Raw genomic sequence first — 20,540 nt, forward strand, 5'->3', positions numbered from 1 at the left:
GATGTTAATAAAACACCTCAAATGCTTGTCATTATTTAAAACTCACATCACTTGATCCTCAGAACAGCCCAGAGGCAGAGCACGTATTGTATTTTCTCTGTTTTTGCAGTTTTATTCTTTTATCCGTTCATTTACCTGTGATGTACTAAGGTAACAATAACTAACATTAATTCACAACTTGCTATGTACCAGACACACTTTCAAGTGCTTCACACATATAAACTCCCTACAATCTAATGAGTACAAAATTATTTATTTCTGGTTTTACAGATGAGGCAACCGAAATACAAAGAAGAAATATTTATTTATAGTCCCACAGCTAGTGAGTGGCACAGCCTGACTTTGAACCCATTACTCTAGCTCTAGAGCTCGCATTTTTAATCACTTTTCTCCTCTCTTTGTATGATAGCTATAAAAACCCATTATAACTATGATCTTATGAAATAGACAAGCAGAGAAGGACATGGGGAAAAGTATTGTTCATTCAACAAAGATTTATTGAATATTCATTCTGATTCAAACACTGTGCTAGATATTTGGTGGGAAATTAAACAGACCTCCTCTTTACCCTGCTAGAGCTTACAGTTTAACATAGAAGCTGCTCATTAAACAAATTACAATAATTATGCAAGACAAATGTTTTGCTAGAGGAAATATAGGAATTCACAGAAACATCTGCCAGGAGAGATGAAGGGCTTTACAGAGGCAGTGGTGATTAAGCTGATATTTAACAAGTGAGTTGGTTTATCTACCTTGAGTCTGTCTAACGTTAATTCTAGGCTCTTTCATCTAGATGATATAAATAGAACAGAAACAAGAGGGCTATAGTATCATACAGTATGATTTTCAAAGTTCAAGAGTCTACACAGGTCTGCTAATAAATTTGAAAAACTTCATGTAATAGACAATGGAATAACATTTTTTGTCAAAATTCACTCAGTAGTTACTTATCAAAATAGACTATAAACCAATAGGAGAAATCTTTAAAGTTATCAAACCACCTCTAAGGATCAAACAGTTTTGTCTATGCGTTCTTTGAGATTTTCAAAAAATGGATAATTTTCATGCAATATAAATTTTCTATATCTTATTTACAAAGATGCACAACTTCCATATGTATTTTATGAAACTTTGATGTTTTCTTGACACAAACTAGGACAAAAAATTGAATATGGATTCAAAAAGACCAAAGAAATTCTTCCCAAAATGAAAATCAACGAAATTAAAAGGAACTGCTTCCCACAACCATGTGCAGTTGGTCTCAAGAATATAAGGATAGTTTAATAATTACAAATCTATTACTTCAGTTCATTGATAAGACTAGTTATCGAAAGGGCATTTGACAAATTCCAACCTTTATTATGATAAATAATCTTAAAAACTGGAAGGGTACTTTGATAATATAGTACAGAAGCACATGGTTGGTTTAACACGGTAAGATTAATGTAATTTATAAATTAAGAGATTAAAGAAGAAAAATTTGATCATCTTAATACATGAGAAAAAGCATTCAGTAAAATTCACCATCCTTTCATATAAAAAATTTTTTATCAAAAGAAAAACTGCCTGACTTAGAAAAATAAAACCCAGTACAGTCAGCATCATGGTTAAATGATGAAATACTGGAAGCACTCTCCTTAAAATCAGAAAGAATCAGGCAGAAAGACTTCTCTTCCCACCCCTGACTGGAGGCCTAGCTGATTTATAAGGAAAATAAAAGAAAGGAAAGTATGAGGAATGTTAAACAAAATTAACACTTGTCCCCTGTGTAAGAGTACAAAGACAATCCCCCCAAAATATATAAAACTGATCAGAAGGCTTACAAATATTTATGGAAACAACATCAATTTAAAAAATTAACTGAATTACTATATACAAGTAATAGGACTTAGAAAATGTAATTTTATGAAAGAATATTATTTATAACAAGCTTCAAAATTATAAAATGGCTAGCATACTTTCAATAAGTGCTGTAAGTGGCCATGTCTGGGCCACAGGAACCCTGCAAAATTGCTGGGTTGTAGTGGTTAATTCCTTCCTGCAGTTAGAACTCGATTTCCTTGTCTTCACAGGTATCTATCTTCGGTAGGGCTAATAGGAGCCCAAACCCATTATCCAGCTGACCAAAGACTGTGATAGAACAGACCCTTGCTGAGATTTAGACTGGAGAGGTTGTGGAAGTGAGACTGGGCCAAGATACAAAGAGAAATATGGAGGAAGAAAGAAGTAACTGAGAAGAATTAAGAGATCTTAGCACTCTCAGTTGCTGTGTGATCCTAGTCAAGCAACTTGTTCTCTTTAGGAATTATTTTTATAAAATTCAACCAACAAGGGCCCACCTCACAGAATTACTAAAAAAAAAAAAAAAGAGGCAATCCATATGAAAGTATCATACACAGGCTGTTGTGCTTAATATTCTGTCATCAGATGTTAGGTTTTCCTGAGTAAAATGCAGTCCCTAACTTCTCACAGAAAAAGAGGCTGTGTTACAACAGCCACCCTAACAGTACTGAAGGGGCTTTCATGTAACACCCTATTGAAACAGGTGCCAGCATCATCCTCGTTTTATAAATTAACCCACAGTGGTTATTCCTCTAGGTACCTGTCAAACTGTCCACACCTGCAAGCAGAAATAGACATTATCAGTAGAAGAGTGTAGTACTTACTGGCCAACTCATTGGTCAACTCACTGTATGGCCAGCATCCTTGACTGCCTGTCCAATGTGTTCTAATTTGTCAGTGTTTTTCCCCCAATTTAATAATTTTCATACCTTTTAAAATCACTGTGCATGTAAATTAAGACAAGACTCCATTAGATCCTTCATGGTCTTTTCTCAAGGGCAGAATGTGTACACACTCTTCTATGTCATTTAAACTCTTCTCAGACAGTTTTGAGTTTGTAAATTTCTGTTCAAAAGATCAAATGGGGAATTCTCCCCAAAATGTAAATATGTAAACCATATTATTACTAGCACAGCATATCATTATTATTCTCATCATTGTATTTCTTTTCCCCACAGTAGAATTTCTATAAGCATCAAGAGTAAGCAAACTATCATTTCCATGCAAAATATTTAAAGATTCTGCTCAGACTTGGCATGTTCCTTTATACTCACATTCCATTGGCCAAATATTCCAGGCACAAAGAAGTGTTTACTAGAAGTCAGAAGGTATTGTTTTATAGGTGATTAAATTTAGATTTGAGGAAATTAAGTCAAAGTTTATATAGTATTTGACAGTGCTAGATTTACACATAAGCCAGTGTATTCTAGATATATTATTTTCCACCCTGAAGAACAACCTGATGAGCAGTGACTAAACTTTTAGTTAAGTAAAAATTTCACATTTCCAACCTTTTCTTCTTCTGAAAACATTGGTCCTTTTTTTCAGAAGCAATAAACCAGGACAGGACACTGCTTCTAGGTAATTGACATAAAGCACATGGACACGGAGAGATGTGGCAGACTTCCAGGTGATGGAAAGAATTTGTGAAGGAAAACTTGACTCCAATAAGAATTAATCTAACATTTTGGAAAAAGAACTTATTCTGTATTTGAAAAGTTTAGGATTCTCTTTATGCTGACGACTTTACTCCACTCATTTTACTTCTACACCTAACCTTTGGAAATAAAATTTTATAATTTGCTCCCTACTGTTAGAAAAAAATGGAGAGTCGTGAAGAGTCAGACATGACTGAGCGACTTCACTTACACTTTTCACTTTTATGCATTGGAGAAGGAAATGGCAACCCACTCCAGTGTTCTTGCTGGGAGAATCCCAGGGATGAGGTCGCACAGAGTCGGACACGACTGAAGTGACTTAGCAGCAGTTATAAAATAGAAGTCATCCCTAGTGGCTCAGTCAGTGAAGAGTCTGTCTACAACTCAGAACACCCAGGTTCAATCCCTGGAGAAGGAAATGGCAACCCACTCCAGTATTCTTGCCTGGAGAATTCAATGGACAGAGAAGCCTAGTGGGCTACATAGTCCATTGGCTCACAAAGAGTCAGACATGACTGAGTGACTAACACTTTGACTTTCATTACAAAATATATAAATTGAGATGTTAAAGCTTAAAAGAATACTGTGGCTCAAAATGAGCCACCTCTTATTTCAAGTTTTAACAAACTTTTGGTTTTGTTTTTCAAAAAGTTTAAAAATATGGCAATATAGTACTATGTATTACCTTGGTAGTTTAAACATATTTACTTATAAACTTATATTTACAAGTTCACAGGCTTTACCAGGGTTGATCTTACTGAGCCTAAGTATAAGTATCTCTGGAAAAATGATTACTATTTAGGAATATTTTCACATTTTATGTTAGCTTTCAAAACAATCCTGTTTTTTTTTAATGTATTTTTATTAAATAATTCACTTGAAGTATTCCTAAGAATAATTGTTTATATGTGTAAAACTTGTTTAAAAATGTTTTCTACAGAATTCTATAAACCTGAAGAGTAATCTTTTAGAAAAATCATCAGAAGGAGGGAATTTGTGGAAATAAAACTGGAAACATTCAGAATCTTGATGGTGTGCCAAACCAAATGTCAACTGGAGCTCAGCCAAAGACTCAAGTGAGTAGCTTTTTACAGAATATTCCGGGTATAGTGCCATGCCCCACTCATGAAGTGAAGAGAGTGCCATACTTGAACATTCTCTGTTACTTTTTGTGTTTTAAGTTAAACATTAAGGTTGACTTTCTTTTTATTGTAACATGATTTGTAATGAAAAACATATATAATTAATATTTATAAAATTGCAAAAAAATGGATTCTGTGATTTTAAGATAAAATGGGTAGTCCACTGTGATATGTACAGTTATAGCAGTGGATTGTATGCACTTCAATTAATTTCTTAATTATTAATGAAAATTTCTGATGCAGTTGAAGCTTTCTTTGAACTACTATTATAAAGCTTTTCCCTATTAGGATAGTACACATCTCTGATCAGCATTCCCACAAACAGGCATCAGATTGGGGAATACATCTGTAAAACATCACTTATGAACACTAAGTTCACTTTATTTAAATAATTGTCATTGCTCTACCAAGCTAAATAATACCCAGGAATTTGTTTTTGCTGTTGTGTTTGGTATACTTTTAATAAGTAAAAAAATTGACTAGCCTTTTTTATAGATATTTTACAGTTTTTAGTCTTTATAACTGAAATTTCTAAACTTTTTTCTCATTTTCTATTTGAATCCAAAAGTAGGTCTTCATAAAATTCTGACCAGGATTGGGATATAGAGGGATATTAGGGATAACATGTAAGAGTTTATAGGGTTGTTTATGGTTTTGGATTTTATGATTCACTGGCTGCTTTACAAAGTAAAAGAGTAACAATAATTTTGCAAGTAAACATGCAGGGAAAATATGTGTCTGACAGGAAGCAGCAAAAATTTTTAAATTTTCGCAGAAGAGATAATTTAAGAGATTAATTACAAAAGTCTGGTCAGGGTTAGATAGGACACAGAGAGATGAACTCCCCAGGTTGGTAGATGCCCAATATGCTACTGGAGATCACTGGAGCTATAACTCCAGAAAGAATGAAGGGATGGAGGGAAAGCAAAATCAGTACCCAGTTGTGGGTGTGACTGGTGATGGAAGCAAGGTCCAATGCTGTAAAGAGCAATATTGCATAGGAACCTGGAATGTTAGGTCCATGAATCAAGGCAAATTGGAAGTGGTCAAACGGGAGATGGCAAAAGTGAACGTTGACATTCTAGGAATCAGCGAACTAAAATGGCCTGGAATGGGTGAATTTAACTCAGATGACCATTATATCTACTACTGTGGGCAAGAATCCCTTAGAAGAAATGGAGTAGCCATCATGGTCAACAAAAGAGTCCGAAATGCAGTACTTGGTTGCAATCTCAAAAACGACAGAATGATCTCTGTTCATTTCCAAGGCAAGCCATTCAATATCACAGTAATCCAAGTCTATGCCCCGACCAGTAACTCTGAAGAAGCTGAAGTTGAATGGTAGGAAGTCAAGAAATACCTGGAGTAACAGGCAAATTTGGCCTTGGAGTACGGAATGAAGCAGGGCAAAGGCTAATAGAGTTTTGCCAAGAGAAGGCACTGGTCATAGCAAACAGCCTCTTCCAACAACACAAGAGAAGATTCTACACATGGACTTCACCAGATGATCAATCCTGAAATCAGATTGATTATATTCCTTGCAGCCAAAGTAGGAGAAGCTCTACACAGTCAGCAGAAACAAGACTGGGAGCTGACTGTGGCTCAGATCATGAACTCCTTATTGCCAAATTCAGACTGAAATTGAAGAAAGTGGAGAAAACCACTAGACCATTCAGGTATGGCCTAAATTGAATCCCTTATGGTTGTACAGTGGAAGTGAGAAATAGATTTAAGAGATTAGATCTAATAGACAGAGTGCCTGATGAACTATGGAGAGAAGTTCATGACATTGTACAGGAGACAGGGATCAAAACCATCCCCAAGAAAGAGAAATGCAAAAAGGAATAATGGCTGTCTGAAGAGGCTTTACAAATAGCTGTGAAAACAAGAGACGTGAAAAGCAAAGGAGAAAAAGAAAGATAAAAGCATCTGAATGCAGAGTTCCAAAGAATAGCAAGGAGTGATAAAAAAGCCTTCCTCAACAATCAGTGCAAAGAAAGAGGATAACAATAGAATGGGAAAGATTAGAGATCTCTTCAAGAAAATTAGAGATACCAAGGGAACATTTCATGCAAAGATGGGCTTGATAAAGGACAGAAATGGTATGGACCTACCAGAAGCAGAAGATATTAAGAAGAGGTGGCAAGAATACACAGAAGAACTATACAGAAAGATCTTCATGACCCAGATAATCCCGATTGTGTGATGACTCACCTAGAGCCAGACATCCTGGAATGTGAAGTCAAGTGGGCCTTAGGAAGCATCACTACCAACAAAGTTAGTGGAGGTGATGGAATTCCAGTTGAGCTATTTAAAATCTGAAAAGATGATGCTGTGAAAGTGCTGCACTCAATATGCCAGCAAATTTGGAAAACTCAGCAGTGGCCACAGGACTGGAAAATGTCAGTTTTCATTCCAGGCTCAAAGAAAGGCAATGCCAAAGAATGCTCAAAGTGAAAGTCAAAGTGAAGTTGCTCAGTCATGTCCGACTCTCTGCGACCCCATGGACTCCACTGTCCATGGAATTTTCCAGGCAAGAGGACTGGAGTGGGTTGCCATTTCCTTCTCCAAAGAATGCTCAAACTACCACACAATTGCAGTCATCTCACACACTAGTAAAGTAATGCTCAAAATTCTCTAGGCCAGTCTTCAGCAATACATGAACCATGAACTTCCAGATGTTGCAGCTGGTTTTAGAAAAGGCAGAGGAAGCAGAGATCAAATTGCCAACATCCGTTGGATCATCGAAAAAGCAAGAGAGTTCCAGAAAAACATCTAAATACCAGACCACCTGACCTGCTTCTTGAGAAACGTGTATGCAGGTCAGGAAGCAACAGTTAGAACTGGACATGGACCAACAGACTGGTTCCAAATAGGAAAAGGAGTGTGTCAAGGCTGTATATTGTCATCCTGCTTATTTAACTTATATGCAGAGTACATCATGAGAAATGCTGGGCTGGAGGAAGCAGAAGCTGGAATCAAGATTGCCGGGAGAAGTATCAATAACCTCAGATATGCAGATGACACCACCCTTATGGCAGAAAGTGAAGAAAAACTAAAAAGCCTCTTGATGAAAGTGAACGAGGAGAGTGAAAAAGTTGGCTTAAAGCTCAACATTCAGAAAACTAAGATCATGGCATCCAGTCCCATCACTTCATGGCAAATAGATGGGAAACAGTGGAAACAGTGGCTGACTTTATTTTGGGGGGCTTTCAAATCACTGCAGATGGTGATTGCAGCCATGAAATTAAAAGACGCTTACTCCTTGGCAGGAAAGTTATGACCAACCTAGGTAGCGTATTAAAAAGCAGAGACATTACTTTGTCAACACAGGTCCATCTAGTCTAGGTTATGGTTTTTCTAGTGTTCATGTATGGATGTGAGAGTTGGACTATAAAGAAGGCTGAGCGCCAAAAAATTGATGCTTTTGAACCATGGCATTGGAGAAGACTCTTGAGAGTCCCTTGGACTGCAAGGAGATCCAACCAGTCCATCCTAAAGGAGATCAGTCCTAGGTGTTCATTGGTAGGACTGATGTTGAAACTGAAACTCCAATACTTTGGCCACCTGATGCGAAGAGCTGACCCATTTGACAAGACCCTGATGCTCAGAAACGTTGAGGGCACGAGGAGATGGGGGCAACAGAGGATGAGATGGTTGTATGGCATCACCGACTCAATGGACATGAGTTTGGCTGAACTCTGGGAGTTGGTGATGGACAGGGAGACCTGGGGTGGTGTGTTTCATGGGATCGCAAAGAGTCGGATACAACTAAGCGACTGAACTGAACTGAGCAACTATGAGATGGTTGCCCAGCATAATCTTTGGTCTTTGAAGAGGATTGCAGCCACAGCCAGAGTCCAGCTTGACAGAGAATAGGCAGAGGGAGAAAACATCCATCTCTCTCCCTCCCAGCTTCTACCTTTTTTCTTTCTATATTGAACTCATCAGGAAACCAGGAGGGAAGGGCACTCACTTAATGTGTTCTTAAGCAATTGTGCCCCACAAAGGGAAGACGGAAAAGTGCAGAGAGTGATTTAGAAGGTCAAAGAGAAAGTATTCAGCACACATTAAAATGAGATTTGTCAGGTACTATTATTAACTTTGTAATATGTTCCAGTCACGGTGCTAACCTTTTCACACACATTGCCTTTTTAATCCATATGGCAACCCTACAATGTAGGCATTATTACCTCCATTTTTTTAGGAAAGAAATCTGATTTTCACAACAACTCATAGAAGTCTGTGGGATAGGTATTAACGTTATCCTCGTTTCACAGATGAGCAAACCAAGGTCTTGGAAAAGTAAATAACTTAACCAAGGGGCAAAACCAATACCTGAGTCTGAGTTTTCATGCTCTTTGCCTTTCTGCCACATCATTCATTGCCTTGGGAATTTTGTAATGCCTTTGGGGAAAAAATGCATATTACTAAGTGAAAGAAGCCAATCTGAAAAGGCCACATACTGTATAATTTCAACAACATGACGTTCTGGAATAGGCACAACTATGGAGACTGTGAAAGGATCAGTTGTTTCCAGGAGTTAGGGAGGAGGGAGGGGTGAATAAGTAGAGCACAGAGGATCTTTAGGGCAGTGTAACTATTCTGTACAATACTATAATGGTGGATACATGTCATTTTACATTTCTCAAAACCCATAAAATTTACAGCAAGAGTGAACTCTAAGATAAACTATGGACTCTAGATGATGATGTGTCTGTGTGTGTGTGTGTGTGTGTGTGTGTGTGTGTGTGTGTGTGTGTGCTCAGTCACTCAGCCGTGTCCAACTCTTTGCAACACCAGGGACTGTAACCCACCAGGCTCCTTTCTCCATGGGATTTTCAGGCAAGAATACTGATGTGAGTTGCCATTTTCTTCTCCAGGAGATCTTCCCTGGAGTAGGACCCAGGAATCAAACCTGCGTCTCTTGCATCTCCTGCACTGACAGGCAGATTCTTTATCATTGTGCCACCTGGGAAGCCCCGATGTGTCAATGCCGGTTCTAATGTAATAAAGGTACCCCTCTGATGGGGAGACTGTGTATGTGTGTGGGCTCCATCAGTGAGTATATGGGAAATCTCTGTCTTTTCTACACAGTTTTCTGTGAACCTAAAACTGCTTGAAAAAAATATATTTTTAATAAACAATTTTAATTTAAAAAAGAAAAGAAAAATATAGCATATCTTTAATTATGTTTACTGTGATCCACATTTCATTTCTTTTTGATGAAGAATGACTGATAGAGAATATCAAACTGTTTCTCAAGGCTTTCTTAGAGCATTTCTAAGCCCAAGAAGAAAGGATTTATTACAAATCTATTGATTTTCTTTTTTTAAGATTAACAATGGATGTTAAACAGGAGAAAGCCATTATCTTTAATGTGATGGTATAATCCTGGGGTTGTTGCCTTTTAAGGGAATGTAATTTATTAAAGAGGCATTTGGGACCCATCTTAGCTGATTTTCTAATGTTTCTTTCTTTTTTTTTTTTTTTTCATTCTGGTTACTTTGTTTTTATAGTAAGCTCTTAATTATCCCAGGACAGGTAGTTTATTTCCATTAGCTAATTTAGGACAGGGACAGGATAACTTTATAAGATATTAAGTAAGAAATCTGAGATTATTTCCTATTTTGGCCCATTCAGAACAATATATAATTTGAGTCCTCAGCCAGTTCTCACTGACATAGGTGGTGGAGAAAAGGAATATGTAGCCTCAGATATTAATACTGGGATTTATATTGCCTCTGAAAAATCTTTCTCTGTTTTCTTTTGTTCACCATCAATATGTGCCATAGGCATTCCTTCCAAGTTCATATATAAGCGGGCAGCATGCAAACAGGGGTCAGCTGGGCAGAACTTTTTTTGCTGTTCTACCTGTGAATCTTTGAGTAGATAAACAAGTTTCTGAAAACTTTCCCTGCTGTTTTTCTTTTCTAGGGAATACTTTCTAAAGAACCAACTCACTTCTATTTCCTCTGAATATGTCATGAACTCAGAGGCCCCTGTAGTAGAGGAAGTTTGCCACTGGCTAGATCTTTTCCAAGATAGGAGACAAATCCTTCCACACAGATTTATGTCAACGCAATGGACATTCATTCATCTGACTTACTGTCATCTTCTTACTTTCTCAGGCTGGGCTGCAAAACACAGTTTTACTCATAAAAATGTGCCAGATTCACTACCCTATGGAATATGTCTGAGGAACGTGTCCTCATTTCTAAATGTAGCCCTGGCTGCCAAATACTGAGGGCAAGGCCTCTGCCAGCCCGAGGCAGGTTTCCCACAAGGCTGTGCAAAGGATGAAGGATCAAGATGTCTAACCCTTTATTGCTTGTCAAGACTTCTATATACTTTTAGTAGAACATTTCCAAAGTTTGGAATATGGGCCTCTACCTTCATCGGACTATTTCTGTCTACTCATCTCACATGTCATTTGCCTAGGGGGAAAGTGAAGAAAGCTGTTCATGGTAGCTGCCAGTATAAGTGAGACACCAGAACTGCTCAGGGCTTAAACTGAGCATAAACATCCTTGACAAAGAGTCAGATATCTCAGTCTGAAGTTGGGTCAGAGATGCACATACAGATGATATGCCCTGTGCAAGTGTCACCTCTTTTAATTGACACAAAGGTATCTTTTGCTCCCCAATTTGTGAGTCCTTGAGATGGTGAATGCCAGCCAAAGAGGATATTTTTTTCCTAATTTTTATGAAAACATCATATGGGCTAGTGCAGACTGTGACCTGACTAAGGGGACAGTCCAGGTTTGGTTGACAGAAACAGAAAATCCAGGGACCAGATTATAAATTCAGATAGCCAGGTTGCCAAGGCTAAGAATGGTATTTAAAAGAAAGCAAAGCAACCAGCTGAAATTCTGGGGCTATTCTAGATCTCTGTTCTCACCTTACATGAGCAGGTCAAGTCCATTTCTGAAGCCAGTGACTCATAAGCAGCTTCTGATTTATGCTTAATTCCCAGACTTGTGGGTGGGTGGAAGGGACAGGACAGGGTGATGCAAGGAGTTATATTCTGGGCAGGAAAGTATGTGTGGGGTGGGGTGTGGTCTAGCCAGCTCCATTGGGTCTGTTCTCCATAACCAGTATCTATATCCTCATCTCCCTCCTGAGCCCCAGACACTTGTGCCTGACTGGATATCTTGGCATCTTAAACTGCATGTTCCAGTGCACCTCAAACTCAGTCTTGAATTTTACCATCTTCTCCTATTGATATCATAGTGAAAGACACTTTCAGTCAACTCATCATTCAGCCAGAAACCTGGAGTCACCCTAGTCTTATTCTTCTCTCTTAAATTCACATGCGTTGTCACCGTGTCCTCTCCAGCCTGCATTTCTAATGAAGTGTTAACTCATCTCCTTTGCATCCCTAATGCTACTGCTCTGAGTGAGCCATCTCTCATCTCAAATGCAGCCTACTAGCTAATCTTTGGGGGCTTCCCAGGTGGCACTAGCGGTAAAGAACCCGCCTGCTAATGCAGGAAACTCAAGAGCTGAGGATTTGATTCCTGGGTTGATTCTTCCTGGGAAGATTCCATGGAGGAGGGCATGGCAACCCACTCCAGCATTCTTGCCTCGAGAATCCCATGGACAGAGGAGCCTGGTGGGCCACGGTCCATAGGGTCTCAAAGAGTTGGATATGACTGAAGCGATTTAACAAGCATATGAATTGGTCTTTGGTATCAAATACCCCTCATCCATTGTCTAAAATGCAAACAGAGTGACCTTTTAAAAATTTAAATCTGATTATGTCTCTGTTCTTTGGGAAAATCCTTCTGTGTCTTCAGTTTTTTTGGGGGGTGGGGTGGGGGGGGTAGAAACTCAAATTTCTGTGCATGTCAGACAAAGCTGTTCATGATTTAGCCCTGCCCAATTCTCATGTCTCTCTCTTTTTTTGTCTACTCCATCTTTTACTCAGTATTCATGCCACATCAAATTACTTTGGGATTCTTTTTGAATCATTCATGCCTTTAACTTAAAATTCTGTCTTCATCACATTGATTCCCTTTGCTAGGTTCTCAATACTCAGTCTATTGGAAGAGTCCTGTTCTTCTAGCAGTTGTCACATTAATGTTACTTATGTATTTCTTTGTTTTTCCTTTCAGCAACCTTGAAGCAGTTTGAAGTCCAGACTGTGTCACTTATCTCAGTAACCTAAGTGTTTAGCACAGTAACTGAAAATTATAGGCATTCATTAAATGTTCATATTGTAGTATATTCTAGTTATTTCAGTAGGGTCTCTTTTCTACTGTGGAGTAATAGGAGGAGTTGCTACTCAGATACATTTAAGCTAGTGTTTTGGCAAAGTTTTAATACTAGAAAGGAAGATGTATATACATTCACACCACAAAAAGTTTTGGGTTTCAGGATGTTAAAAATTGAAGCATTGTCATGGTGAAGACTTTCAATCTAGGAGACATTTCTAGAGGAATTTTTTTCCACCCAGGTCAGATTTCTGGTCACCCCCTCTTTTTCCCTCTGAAAGAACTGGGATTTGGGTATCATGCTGCCTTTTCCACTGCCACCTTCTTTATTTTCAACTGTTACATCTTTCAATCCTTGACAAATGAGAAAGTATTTTGCAAGGATGACTCTTGCAACTTTTCTAAGGGTTTCCTTTGGAAGTTGTGAGATAATGAGCAAAGGGGCTCCACATAAAATCCTCCTATAAATACTTTTTATTTTTCCCAAAAGAATGTTGGAAGGAGATAAGACAGGTGGTGGGTCTCATATAATGTTTATCTATACTTTGGAGGTCACCTGTATTCAGTGAATTTCCTGGAAGCTAACAAGCTAAGAAAGAATTAAGAAATAGCTGGGGGCTGTGTAAGAGCTGGGATGGAACAGGGGCTAGAGATTTGACATGATCCTATGCCTTAGTTGGAGGAGACATAGCAATAGAAATGGAAGTAAGGAGAAGCCTCAGTTGATGATGCTATAGGAGATATCCAGCCTCTCCTTCCTTCCTCTCTGCCATCATTTCTAGCTTAACTACTCCATGGATCTTTGCTTTGGTCCACAGTGGGGAAGTTCAGAAGATTTTTGCATGGTCAAAGGAATGATGAGAAGGACACTGAAACATAGCCTCATAGCAGCAGCTATGGGGAAGCAGAGTTATTTTGGCCACCAGACTAAGGTAGTAATTCCCAAGGACTCTCTGTATGTAAATAGTGGTCTAGCAGATATACAGTAGATGTTCATTATTGTTCTTAAAAAAGTAACACCCTAGAGAATAAGACACTAGTGGTTATGTTGTATTTCATGATTAACTATGACTAATTATTCTAGGTTCTTCCTTTTTGTCCCCTGTGGATTTAGAAAGTATTTACTGGAGCTAGTACATACAGAGCCACATCTGTAAAATGACATCTGTTTCAGGACCACAGCCCAATTGTGGAGTTGAAAATACGCAGTCACAAGCCTCATGTGGCCACTGCATTCCTAAAGCCTGGGCTAGATGTGTCTGCCCATGAGATCACCCCAGCTACCAACCAAACATATTTCTCCTCTGAATTATTGAAAAGTATTTTAAAACATGACGTATCTGAAAAATTCATGGCTTTCGTTTGGTTTGTTTTATAGCTTTTACTGATTACACACATTTCCTCTATGGCTTGAGTGGATAGCAGCATGGGCTGTGGTGATAAATCCTTCCCTCTGCAGACCCGTGACATGTATACACTTGGGCCAGAGTTGCACACCAGGTGGCAACTGAAAATGAGTTGATATCTATGGTAAGATGGTATTTAGAGAAAATACATTTACAGGTAAGACAGGATGTGCATTTCACAGCAGCGATTTTAAAAGTACACGGAACGAGTCAGTTGGCAAATATTATTCAGTGCCTACTCTGTGTAGAACCTTGTGAGGGTTGCTGTTTTGGTGTTGGGCAGCCTGGATATAGGGCTTAGAAGTGTTACTAATACATCATCTCCTATAAAACTGGAGAAAATAACGATTTCCTAAGTTTTTAAAGGTTTCTCCACTTTTGATTTTCTGTGTATTAACTTGGAACAGGGATTAAAAACATTTTGATCATCAAGGATATGTTTTCTGTGGCTTTTTGAGTAGGGCATGTGTGAAGTGACCCATGAAAGACAGCATCTATTGGCACAGCCATTGATTAGGTGATCTAGATGGATTTGGTCCATAAACAACATAGAAAGGTCCTAAGGACTTTTTACGTCCAGGAAAGTCTCCATAAAGATACACAGAGTGTAGAAGTGACTGTGACTTTCTGGTCAGAAGTGTCAGTACGTCCTGAGGTACATATTCTTTAGTAACTGCAAAACTATTCCTGGAGAGTGAACGGGTGATAAGTTAGTGAACTAGGCCATCATCTACCCTCTCCAAATAGCTACAACCAAAGATGAAATTTCCTTCTGCACAGTTAAGATCATAGGACCATACCTTGGCGTCCCATACTGCCTCCTACTTTCATGAAGCAAAGATGAAGTTTCCTAGTTTTCACAATATTTTACTGGAGGAAATTCAAGAGGCAATTCCACTGCAAGAAAGAACACTGTGAATTGGCCATAAAGTGTTTTGAAAGACTTGACATGGCTCTTTTAACTGCTATAATATCAATATCTTGGCAGATTTAAGGAGGAGCCACATGTAGGCAGTTTTCTGTTCCCTAATTTTGAAATTAGATTTCTGTGCTTATCACTGAAGAAGACCAGCAGTGAGAAGGCTGCTGATCACTTGTGGGGGTGAAGGAGCAGAGAGGCAGTTTGATTGAATAATTCACAACAATAGGTAAAAATCTGAAAGTCCTTTAACACTCTTAGGAATATTTGCATTTTTAAAAGATTCTCTCTTGGGACTTCCCTGGCAGTCCAGAGGTTAAGACTCCATGCTCCCACTGCAGGGGCCTCCAGTTGGATTAGTGACTGGAGAACTAAAATCTCACATGCCACATGGTGCCGCCAAAATAAATAAAATAAAGAGGTGTTATCTTAAAAAAAAAGATGCTTTCTTAACCAAATAAATCTGTATAAATCTGTGAGGGTGGTGGGGGTGTAATTCTGACAGTATAACACAGTGGGATAAAAACAAATCCAGCAATGCACAGAAAGCTATTTCAAAGATGGGTGAGGGATACAGAACTCTGGAGACCAGCCCCTTAAATGGTTCCTGCTTTCCCCCAGCCTTTTTACTGATTTTCCCAAAGCCTTAAGTGTTTTCTTAATGGATCCCAGGCAGAACTTAAGGCTGGAGAAAGAAAGAATGACTGGTAGGAAGCAGAAGGTGGAGATGACATGAAGATAGGGCAAGTGGTTCTTCCTGTATTCTGGTCATTATAAGTTAGAAAACATCAGGGTTTTACAATGGTTTATTATAAACACGTCTGTGTGTGGATTGATTTGGCTCTAAAAACATCAGAAGTGTAAAAATAATGACAGACCACAATGGAGAAAATAAGCTTTGCTCTTTATATCAAGCACTTGGAAAATATTTAGCCCCATTGCTCTCTTGGGCTGGATTGATACTGCCTGTGAACTTCCTTCAAGAAAAACACAACCAATTTCACCATCCATTTTTATTAACTCCACATTCTCAGAGGAATCTTTGTGCATTCCCTTGAATACCAGGACTAAATTTGTTTCACCCCCTGTGGAACTGTCTTACTGGATGTAATTTTCCAGGAAGTCAGTTCTGCTCTCCAGGACCAGTAGGAATACCTGTGACTATTCTGCCATTGTTCTGCCTACTTTGTTTTAAGTCTCCAGACATTATTTCCATAATAAGGGGAAAAAATTTTTTTCTAGTGGAATAACTTTAGGGCCAGCATACTTGCTGTGAGAGGTAGTGAGTACTTAAATCTATCTATCACATGTGGGCTGAGAAACTCTTCTTTGGCTAAGATAGAGGTAATCAAACAGAGTTGTTACTTCAATGGGAATGTTAATGCCATAGAAAAGGAAAATGAGCCAGGAGATTTGGGCTTGAATTAAGCATGAGGGAGGAGGAGAGGAAGAAGGAAAAAGGATAAAGACCTAGAATGTAAAGTTAAAAGCTCTAGGTCAGTGCTGCCCATAGAAGTATAATTTGATCCACATATGTAACTTTAAGTTTTCCAGCCTCTTAAAAAAACAAACAAACAAAAAAAAACAGTAAAAGGAACAAATGAAATTAATTCATTTAATAATATGTTTTATTGAAACCAGTATATTAAAATGTTGTCATTTTGATGCATAATCAATGCACAAAAATTACCCTGAGATGTTATTTTCCTTCTTAAGTCTAAGACCTTTAAATCTGCCATAGATTTTACATTGGCAGTGTGTCTCCATTCAGACCAGTCACACTCCAAGAGACCTGGTGGATAGAGGAGCTATATGAAATAGCCAGGAGGAAAGACACGATGGTGATCTGAATCACTTCATTTATTTATTTATAAATGAATTGTTACAAATAAGTAAAAGTGCTTATGACATCTAAGTTAAAGCATTAACAAAATAATGAGAGAAAATAATTAAGAGAATTACCTAACTTTGGACAGTTATCTTCAAGAAATAGATTGGTTCTGGGAAGACCCAGAGGAATCGGGTGGAGAGGGAGGTGGGAGGGGGGATCGGGATTGGGAATACATGTAAATCCATGGCTGATTCATATCAATGTATGACAAAACCCACTGGGAAAAAAAAATAATAATAATAAAAATTAAAAAAGAAAAAAAAAAAAGAAATAGATTGGTTAAGGAAGATTTATATGACTAGGGTAGAATTTACTGAGTTAGACTTCAGGTAGATATAAAGGGGTCAGGGTTTATCTTGAATTGCAGGATGAACCTGAAGTTCATTCAACAATGATCTTGGTTTCCTTAAGGTAAGTGAGAAAAACAGCTCTGCCCTGGAACAAGAGTGGAAGTAAAGGTGAACTCCGAAGGTGATGACTCTTAAAAACCCCATGAATATGTAAACCTAACAAAGAAGGGGATTCAGTGTCCTAAAGGTAATATGTATAACTGCTTCCCTGAGGTTAAGTGAACCCCCAAATCTCCTTTCTGCAATAAAGTAAATTGTATCTGTATGAAGTGCTTTGTTAATTGTGAAACTCACATACAGACATGGCTTATTGTTATTGGCTAGAGAAAGGACTGTTCTGTGTAGAAGAGTTATTAGGAACATCTAATGGAAAATCCATCATACCAGCGCATCATTAAATCTTGGAAACTTGCTCCCCTGGGCAGGTGGCAGAGAGTTAGTGGAGGTAAGGGAGGGCTAACTTTCTATTGGGGGCAATCTTAGATTTGTTTTATCAAAACATTTATTGCCCATCCTTAGAAACTTCAGCCCATTACTCTCATTATGTATTTAGTGTGAGGGCATATACTACTTCATAATTATTTTTTCTCCCCCTCAATGTGGGCTTTCAGTGGCTTCATAAAAGTGATAAATGGCTCTTCTTAGACACACAAAATAGAGATTGGCAGGCAATTTAAAGTTAAGATTTCCCAGCAGACCCATCACTACCAACAAGATCACCTGCTGACTCCCATGTACTCTGAGAAATGTTAAAATAAGGCTAAGATTTTTATGGTCCCCACTTTCTGCTGCCCCAAAGGCTTTTCTGTGCTTCATTTCTTCTGTGCCAGCTACAGCTGTGTTTTCCCAGTTGTGTTCCCTAGGGGTACACAGACATACCCTAAAAGCAGTCATTTCAAGTGCCTCTAGGTTTTGCCGAGACAATTGCGTGAGAAAAATTATTTGCAAAATGGCTTTGGAAGACACAAAAGCATTTTATATCAGGTGACAGCTGGAAATCAGTTTACTCAGAACCCTTTTATAAATAGCCTGTTCTGCAAATACTCCCTGTAATGATAATTATAGCACTTTAAATAAACAATAGGGTTTGCTCTCACATAAGTCCATTTGAGCTTCACCACGACCTTGTCAGAGCATTTGAACGATTCCATGTTTCTGATGCAGGACCTGAAGTTCAGAATCTTTGAATGACTTGGCCAAGGTCACACAGCTGATATTTAATACAACCAGCACTCCAGTCCCACATCGCCTCCTCCTTTTTTGTAAATTGTGTTTTCCAGGCCATGCAACCTGGAAGCAACATACTCGCTGTAGCCGCTCATACATACCACACTCAAAGTGAGCTTTTTTGAGGCTCCCATTTATTGTAATTCCACCTCTACAATTTCTGCCAACAAGTCTTATGGTCTTTTTTCCCCTAGAAATCTTGGTGGGGGTACGGTTTTGGGGGGGTAGAAGCTCACGTATGTTTGGCACTTGACTTGTTGGCTACACGGTGGTGGCAGGTACAATTTTTACTATTCTATGATCCAATTTGGAATCCATGATGTCAACTATCACGCCCATGTTGTGGAGCAGCTGAAAGTCTCCGAAGGTACTGAGGCTACCCAAGCACTGTGCTCTCTCACTTGTCTGGTCTAGCTCTAGGCTATTCCCTAAAGCGGCTCAGGGTTCCAGCTGAAAGATCACCCCTTGAGTGGGAGAGTGACCTTTGCCCCACCCCCAGCATCTATTGTTACAAATGCTATTAAACACTGCCCTCAACAGAGTCTTTAAGGAAACTGCTGTTTTTTTTTTTCACTCCCTTTTTGTATCCCCCTGTCCCTGGAGGTCCATAAGTGCTAAACCAGAGAAACATCCAGGTAACAAGCCCCCACAGAGTTCAAGCAAAGCTGTCTTGCCTTTGAATGAGTTATCTCCCTGAATACCCTTAGATCCTCCAGCCAACAGGCTCTGTGGGGCCTACCCTGCCCTTCCTTCCCACTGGGCAGACAAGTCCACAGTTTAGATTATCAAGCTGAGATCTCTACATTCATAACTGCTAAAATGATTTTTCCAAACACTCCATTTTCTCACTACTCTTTATGAATATCTATCAGATCGAAATCAGATTTTTCTGCCTGAATGTCAGGGTCCTTCACCAATTGTTCATTTTAGCTTATTTTTCATGCCCCAGGACATCAGAGACAATTTGTATGTAATAGGCATTTTCTACAATTATCAGTGGGTTAATTGAGTAAACTAATGAGCTCTGGATGACAGATTGGTGACTGATTTTTCTTTCTCAGACATATATCTAGATTTTTTTTATTTTTGCTTAAAAAATTATTTTTCAAAATGTGTAGCTCATATTTATCATCAGCATCTTTTCCATCTTTTCCTTATGAATCTGTATAATAACATTGTTGGCAAGGGATTATTAGGGTCTTTTTTATTAATGAGGGAAACCACATTAATTAACAGAACACTGTGTTGGTTATTAATCAACCCAGACCTCAAGTTAAACAAAACCTGCTCAAGAGCTCATAATCTGAGGAAGGTTAGAGTAATTTAGATCTGTAAAGGGACATGCAGCTACTCACATAAATACATAGTGTCTTAGTGTTAAAAAAAAAATAGTCATCTAAACTTTGTGTGACCATTAGTGCAAGTGGTTTTGTGTGGTTTAGAGTTTAAGAATGAGTCATGAGAATTGCATATTCAGAGAGGATATGGCCAGGTTAAAAAATAAGTCAGCACTCACTTCCTTTTTGGAGAAACTCCAAGAAGGAAATGAGATTTCCAACACTCTTGCTATGAGGAGGAAGAAGCTGAGGTTTGGTTGGGGCTGATGAACCATTATAACTCTCTCCTCCAGATTCGAAATCACCTGAGAAATATATACAGGTGTCAGAAAGAGATTATAATAAAAATATTGTCACTGATAAATCTAAATTGGAGACCATGTCTTAGACCTAAAATTGCTTTCCTATTTACATCTTCCTTTTACCCTGAATGGAACTCACCTGTTGGTCCCAGACAGATCAGCTGGACATTCCCAGGCCTCCTGTGCTGAGGAGAGAAGGACTGAGGAAGGGTCACCAGTCAGTTCTCAAGAGAAACAAGGAGAATGGGCTG

At 38.6% G+C, this 20,540-nt stretch overlaps 1 long non-coding RNA gene across 1 annotated transcript in view; it reads left to right on the forward strand.

The window, feature by feature from the left end:
• Positions 1 to 9,641, forward strand: part of LOC133049294 (uncharacterized) — a 122,870-nt gene extending 113,229 nt beyond the window's left edge. The window contains exons 3-4 of the long non-coding RNA XR_009691288.1: positions 4,441 to 4,576; positions 9,526 to 9,641. This is a non-coding gene — a long non-coding RNA (uncharacterized LOC133049294). The remainder of the gene's footprint in view (positions 1 to 4,440; positions 4,577 to 9,525) is intronic.
• Positions 9,642 to 20,540: the final 10,899 nt, after the last annotated feature.

This window comes from Dama dama, chromosome 30, assembly GCF_033118175.1.
Source record: "Dama dama isolate Ldn47 chromosome 30, ASM3311817v1, whole genome shotgun sequence".
NCBI classification, from domain to species: domain Eukaryota; kingdom Metazoa; phylum Chordata; class Mammalia; order Artiodactyla; family Cervidae; genus Dama; species Dama dama.